Source organism: Peromyscus californicus, unplaced genomic scaffold (genome assembly GCF_007827085.1).
Source record: "Peromyscus californicus insignis strain IS unplaced genomic scaffold, ASM782708v3 Scaffold_4__1_contigs__length_199733344, whole genome shotgun sequence".
Classification (NCBI taxonomy): Eukaryota; Metazoa; Chordata; class Mammalia; order Rodentia; family Cricetidae; genus Peromyscus; species Peromyscus californicus.
The window spans coordinates 55,752,878-55,759,782 of record NW_026294562.1 but is presented as its reverse complement, the minus strand read 5'-3'; the positions used below and the strand labels follow the sequence as shown (position 1 = coordinate 55,759,782).

Sequence of the window (6,905 nt, the reverse complement as noted above, 5' to 3'; positions counted from 1 at the left end):
GGGAAGGGATGGGACCTGGGAGAGCGAGGCGCCGGTTCCACCACCTCTATAATTTTTCAGCTCAGCCCTCTCGGGGCCTCTAATTAGGGCTGGGCAAAGCCGCACCCCCACCCAGGCAGGTGCGGAGGGGTGGCCCTGCGCCCTTTCCCTACCCCAAACCCCTATGCCACATTCTCGCCCAAGGACTGTACCTCAGGAGACCAGGAGAGCTAGCGAGTGCGGAGCTGGGGACCAACTGGGAGTGGGGGTTAGCAGAGGGGGCGGAGGGAACGCATGGCCCGGGTAGCCACTCTCACGTTCCCCTAACTCAAACCAGACGCCCCTGCCAGATCCTTCCCAGCTTTAACCTCGGAGACGTAGTCGAGGGGGCGGGGGGGATGGTAGTGGTTGATGGATGGAATTGAGGGAGGTCGCCTGGTTTTCCAGAAAGCCTGGGTCTGAGGGGATGCAGGTATCACTTATGGAATGACATCGTCTGCTGGGACAGAGGCCTGAAGCTCCTTCCCGTGACCCCTGGCAGAGGGTCGACAGCACCCTGAGGGAAAGAAAGAGTTAAATGCGCTGCAGTCCGCGGGAGGATGGGTGTAGGGAAGGGGGCCCAGAGCCGGCTCTTTGTCATCTAGTAATGAGCACCAGATGCGGAGCTGCGTGCGGGCCTAAACAGACGGCCTCCCAGGGCAGAGCCCCGGCCTGCGCCCAGACCCAGGCTCCGCCTCGGTCGAAAGCTGAGTCCCAGGCTCCGCCCATTAACTCCCAGGCTGCGCTTCACCTCTCCCGGGGGGAGGATGCTTTGGTTATCAGCCCCGCCCCTCCGATCTACGAGCCACACCCCTTGGGAGGGAAGAAAACTCTCCAGAGGCCCCGCCCTCCAAAGCCATAGCCTCGCCCCTTGCCAGCTCAAAGATGCCTTCAGAACTGTTGCCGGCCCCTCTGCCCTATCTGCTCCGCCAGGGCCCCGCCCAAAAGCGGCAAGCCGTGTCTCCACATCAGGGCAGAAGCGGAAACAAGAGGAGTTTATAAATCCTTTCTTCCCCGAGGTATGAACTCCGCCCAGAATCTGCACATTCTCACGCAGTTATGTGCCTCGTCCCTTCACAAAGTCTAGGACCCTTCAGGAAATCCCGCTGAAATGCAAACTCTGTTCGGAAGAGACGAAAGCAAACTCCGCCCTCCAGGGAACGGAGTTGCCCTCGAACTCTTCTTCAGAGCTCATGCCAGCGGAACTCCCTCCAGGTAACAGAACCTATCCTCTGCCCAGCCCTATGAAGGATGCACAGAAGCCACGCCTCTTAATAATGCCTTTAAATCGGGTCCACCCAAGGACGCCCTTTAACGGCTGTAAGATAGGGCTCAACGGATAGACTCCTGCTGTCAGTCCAGACGGCCTGTGTTCCATCCCTGGGACCCATATGGTGGAAGGAAAGAACAGACTCCCGCAACTTATCCTGTTGACCTCCACGGGCCCACTATCCCCAGTACAACACACACAAAATAAAAAAATTGAAAAAGCATGTGCCTTCTCGCAAACCAAGCGGTGGCGGCACAGGCCTTTAACTCCAGCTCTCCGGAGTAGAGGCAGACGAATATCTGTGAGTTCGAGGCCAGCCTGATCCAAAAAGCGAGTTCCAGGACAGCCAGGGCTATTACACAGAGAAACCCTGACTCGATCAATCAATCAATCAATCAATAGATGGAGAAATAAAATAATAATAATAATAATAATAATAATAATAATAAAAAGGCAGAGAAACCCTGCCTCAATAAATAAATAGATAAATAAATAGATGGAGAAATATAATAATAATAATAATAATAATAATAATAATAATAATAATAATAATAAAAAGGCCCTTCTCCAGACTCCCCAGAACTACCGCCCACTCAGGGAAAGAAACCCTACCTGTCCCCTTATGCTCCGCCTCCCGCTTGTGGATAGCCCCTTCCATATCTAGGCCCCACCTCTCTGGATGCAAAATACACTCGACACACACACACACACACACACACACACACACACACGCGCGCGCACACAGGCATACACACACAGGCACACACACACACACACACACACGCGCGCGCGTGCGCGCGCACTCCAATCCTCTTATCTCTCTATTCACAGTGTCTCTGATCCCATCCCTTGGAATCCTTTCTCTTACCTACCATAAGAGTCCAGCAGGGTCAATGAGTGACCATTTAGCGCCACCTGGCTTTGGCACCACAGACTTGCAAGCCCCTGGGAGATTCTCCTAAAAAGCATTCTAATTGTTCAATAATTACTCGATTTGTTTGTGCTACTTAAATATCCACCGATTCCCCTGACCCACAAGACAATCTTCCTTATGTTTGAGGTTCTGGGTACTTCGCCCAAGGTCAAGCCACCCTATCAAGTGGCCCTGAAAATCTTTAAATTTGGCTGGTGGGACTCTAGTTGTCCCTCCACATAATCCTGTTATCAGAGGTGAAAGCACACCTTCCTTCTCACCTGGGAGCCCAAAATCTTTGAAACTGGGCTCTGATCGCTCCAGCAAGTGCTCTGAAGTGTGGGTATTTGCTGTCTCTAGGGTGTGGTTTTGGCTCCAAAGCCCTGTTTGGAAGCTGGAGGAGGTAGTTTTTTAGGGAAGTGTTGACATCAGTCAGAATCTCAGGGCAGACTTCTCTCAGCCTAAACACGACCTAAAAATACTTTCCACCCACTCCTTCAGGAGAGCATGTTTTAGAGGGCAGAAGTCCACAGGGTTCCATACACCGGTTTCAAGTATCACTAGGGCTGGCTGCAAGCAGGGGAGGAACCATCATCACCTAGAAAGCTTCTGCAGGGCACCCTTTCCCAACATGCTTTGGGTAGTGGTGAAGTCTAAGTGCTCAGTAGTCCCACAGGCCCCCTGGGACAACTTCATGCCCGCAGTGCCTTACCTGGAAGAGGAGGGGCTTTTCTGCCCAGGCCTAGTCCAAGACACGCCTGACTCAACTGAACACTAGAGAACATCCATAATCTAGATGCCGCTCCTTTTTTCTTTTCTTTTCTTTTTTGAGACAGGGTTTCTCTGTGTAGCCCTGGTTGTCCTGGAACTCGCTCTGTCGACCAGGCTGGCCTGGAACTCACAGAGATCTGTGTGCCTCCTGAGCACTGGGATTGAAGGTGTGCACACCACTGCCTGGCTTTTGATGCCGTTCTTGTTACCACCTGACAGATAGGAAAGCTGAAGGCATTGCTTGAGTTAGGGACCAAAGCAGAAACAGAAGGGCAGATCCAAGACCCTGTCTGTAGCTAGAGTTTTCCTGCCTGGCCCACGGTCAGGACAAATCTCTCTCACCCGCCAGTCCCACAGATGCTCAGACCCGACCAAGTAAACACAGAGACTTATATTGGTTACAAACTGTATGGCTGTGGCAGGCTTCTTGCTAACTGTTCTTACAGCTTAAATTAATCCATTTCCATTAATCTATACCTTGCCACATGGCTCGTGGCTTACCGGCATCTTCACATGCTGCTTGTCACCATGGTGGCTGGCAGTGTCTCTCTGACTCAGCCTTCCACTTCCCAGCTTTATTCTCCTCCTTGTCCCGCCTATACTTCCTGCCTGGCCAATGGCCAGTCAGTGTTTTATTTATTGACCAATCAGCAACACATTTGCCATACAGAACATCCCACAGCACCTGTCATCTTTAAAAGAATTTTTTTACATTTATCTATCTATCTGTCTATCTATCTATCTATCTATCTATCTATCTATCTATCTATCTATTTGCTGTGTATGTGGGGTGTGATCATATTAAAAATGCAGAGGTCGGAGGACAACTTTGGGAGTGAGTTCAGGTCATCAGGTTTGGTGGCGAGTGCCTCTATTGAGCCATCTTGCTGGCCCAGAGCCCCACAGCTGAGTCTGGGCAGATCAGACAGCCCTATCTCTAAATTAGAAAAATACCTACCTCTGAGAGAAAGGGAGGGCCTACAGAGCCAGGGTAGCAGCAGCCATCCTTCAGACGGAGCGACTGTTCGAGTCACCACCATGAGCCATAATTCCCAAGCCTTCTTGCCCACCAATGCTGGACTTCCCCCAAGCTACGAGACAATCAAAGAGGAGTATGGGGTGACTGAGCTGGGGGAACCCCACAACTCAGCTGTGGTGAGGACCACCATGATCAACATGCCCAGAGAGGTCTCTCTGTGCCTGACCATGTGGTCTGGTCCCTCTTCAACGCACTCTTCTTGAACTTTTGCTGCCTGGGTTTCATTGCCTATGCCTACTCTGTGAAGTCCAGGGACAGGAAGATGGTGGGTGATGTGATTGGAGTCCAGGCCTATGCCTCCACTGCCAAGTGCCTGAATATCAGTTCCCTGATCTCCAGCATCCTAATCGTCATTATCTGCATCATTATCATTTCCACCACCTCTGTGGCAGTCTTTCAAGCCTTTTCACAAAGAATGCCACATTCTGGATTCTAGTCCTGCCCTGTCTGCTCCACAGTCCCCAGCTGCCTGCCCAGGCTGAGGCCTTGACCCTCTGTTCACCCTACTATGCATATGTGTGTTCCCCTCATCCATCTGTCCACAATGGCTTCAATAAAGTGCACATAGTGACGGGGAAAAAAAGAAAAGAAAAGAAAAATACCTACCTCCTAGAGACTAGCTTTAACTGTTTTTAGGTTTCTGGGAGTGTTAGTGTTTGTGAGTGTCCAGGTGTGATGATTTATCTTGACCATAAACTTGATGGGACTTAGAGCTGCCCTGCAGGCGATCCTTTGGGTGTATCCCAGAGGGATTCTCTAGATTAGGTTTCTGAGGTGGGAAGACTGACCCTGGATATGGTGGCACCATTCCATGGACTGGGGTCCCCTCTCCAAAGGGAGCTAAGGACAGCAGTCCTCTCTTTCCTCTTTCTCCCACTGGCTCGACCGAGTCTTACTGCCATGCTTTCCCTGCCATGATGGGCCATACCTTGAAACTGTAAGCCAGAATCAACCCTTCCTTCCTCCTGTGGCTTTTGTCAGGATACTTTGTCACAACAACAAGACAGATAGCTAACAGCGGGTACATGCGTGTGTGCAGGTGCACGTGTGGAGGGCAGAGGTCAACGTTGGGTGGCTGTTGGCAATGTGGGTGTCCTTCCTCGGGGACTATCTACCTTACCTTTAGAGACAGGGTCTCCCACTGGGTCCTGATGCTGGTCCAAGGAGCCTCAGGGATCCTCCAAGACTCTTCTTCCCAGGCACTAGCATCACAAGCAAGCACCACCTGGTTTTTGACATGGGTAGTGGGGATTGAACTCAGGTCCTCATGCTTTCCAGGTAAGCACTTTACCAAATATCTCCCCAGCCCCAGAAGCTTTAGGGATGAGATTGCATATGGAAGACTTTCAGGCCGATGATACTGGGATTGACTTCCTCTCTCAGTAAGAGTTAATCACCTGTGGCCTGGGTTGGGGGGATGCTGGGCAGAAAGCACTTGCTATGCACGTGGGACCCAGACAGTGTGTCCAAACATGCTGTGTTGTGAGGGCCCTGCAGTTCATACTTAGCAGAGGTTTCCGAGAAATCAGAGATTTTCACAAGACCATTAGTCATCACTAGGAGCTGGCTCTCTACATCTTACAGGTTGGGGTAGGTTCCAGCTTTGCTACTTAATGGCTGGGGGACCTCAGGCAAGTTTTCTAATTCCTCTGAGTTTGCCTGCTTGCCTAAAAAAAAGCGGGGGGGGGGGGGGCTTCTATAATAGTTGTTTGCTGTGGGATGTTCTGTATGGCAAATGTGTTGCTGATTAGTCAATAAATAAAACACTGATTGGCCATTGGCCAGGCAGGAAGTATAGGCAGGACAAGGAGGAGAATAAAGCTGGGAAGCGGAAGGCTGAGTCAGAGAGACACTGCCAGCCGCCACGATGAAAAACAGCATGTGAAGATGCCGGTAAGCCACGAGCCATGTGGCAAGGTATAGATTAATGGAAATGGATTAATTTAAGCTGTAAGAACAGTTAGCAAGATGCCTGCCACGGCCATACAGTTTGTAACCAATATAAGTCTCTGTGTTTACTTGGTCGGGTCTGAGTGGCTGTGGGACTGGCAGGTGAGAGAGATTTGTCCTGACTGTGGGCCAGGCAGGAAAACTGTAGCTACAGTTGTTACATCCACAGTCTATTACTCATCCACCTGGTCACTCATCTCTTCAGTTTTTCTTGAAACCCTGCCATGCATCATACTCCACTAGGGATCAGGACACAAAAGTGGCCAGAGAGCCGGGCGGTGGTGGCACACGCCTTTAATCCCAGCACTTGGGAAGCAGAGCCAGGCGGATCTCCGTGAGTTTGAGGCCAGCCTGGGTTACAGAGTGAGTTCCAGGAAAGACACAAAGCTACACAGAGAAACCCTGTCTCGAAAAAACAAAAACAGTGGCCAGAGAAGAGAGCACCAAGAATCCATAAAGTAAGACCACTTGGGGCACTGCCGGGGTGTCCTAGTTAGGGCTTCAATTGCTGTGATAAAAATGCCTTCACCAAAACAGGGTGAGGAGGGATGGGTTTATGTCAGCTTACAACTCTCAGGTCACACTCCATCACTAAAGGAAGTGTGGGCAGGAACTCAAGCATGGCAGGAACCTAGGGTGGGAACTAAAGTGGAGGCCTGGAGGATGCTGCTTACTGGCTTGCTCCCCATGGCTTTCTCAGCCTACTTTCCTATAGCACCCAGGACCATCAGCCAGGGGTGGCACTGCCCACAGTGAGCTGGGCCCTTCCACATCAATCGTTAAGCAAGAAAATGCACTATAGACATCTGGTGGGAGCATTTTCTCAACTGAGATTTCCAAAATGACTCTAGCTTATGTTGACATAAAACTAGCCAGCACAGCAGACTCTAGAAAGTCTGGCCTGACTAAGTAGTGGTGGAACTGGGGGATGGAAAGGGACAGGA

At 51.0% G+C, this 6,905-nt stretch overlaps 1 pseudogene; it reads left to right on the top strand.

The window, feature by feature from the left end:
• Window positions 1–3,957: 3,957 nt before the first annotated feature.
• Window positions 3,958–5,321, top strand: LOC128094775 (interferon-induced transmembrane protein 2-like; annotated as a pseudogene).
• Window positions 5,322–6,905: the final 1,584 nt, after the last annotated feature.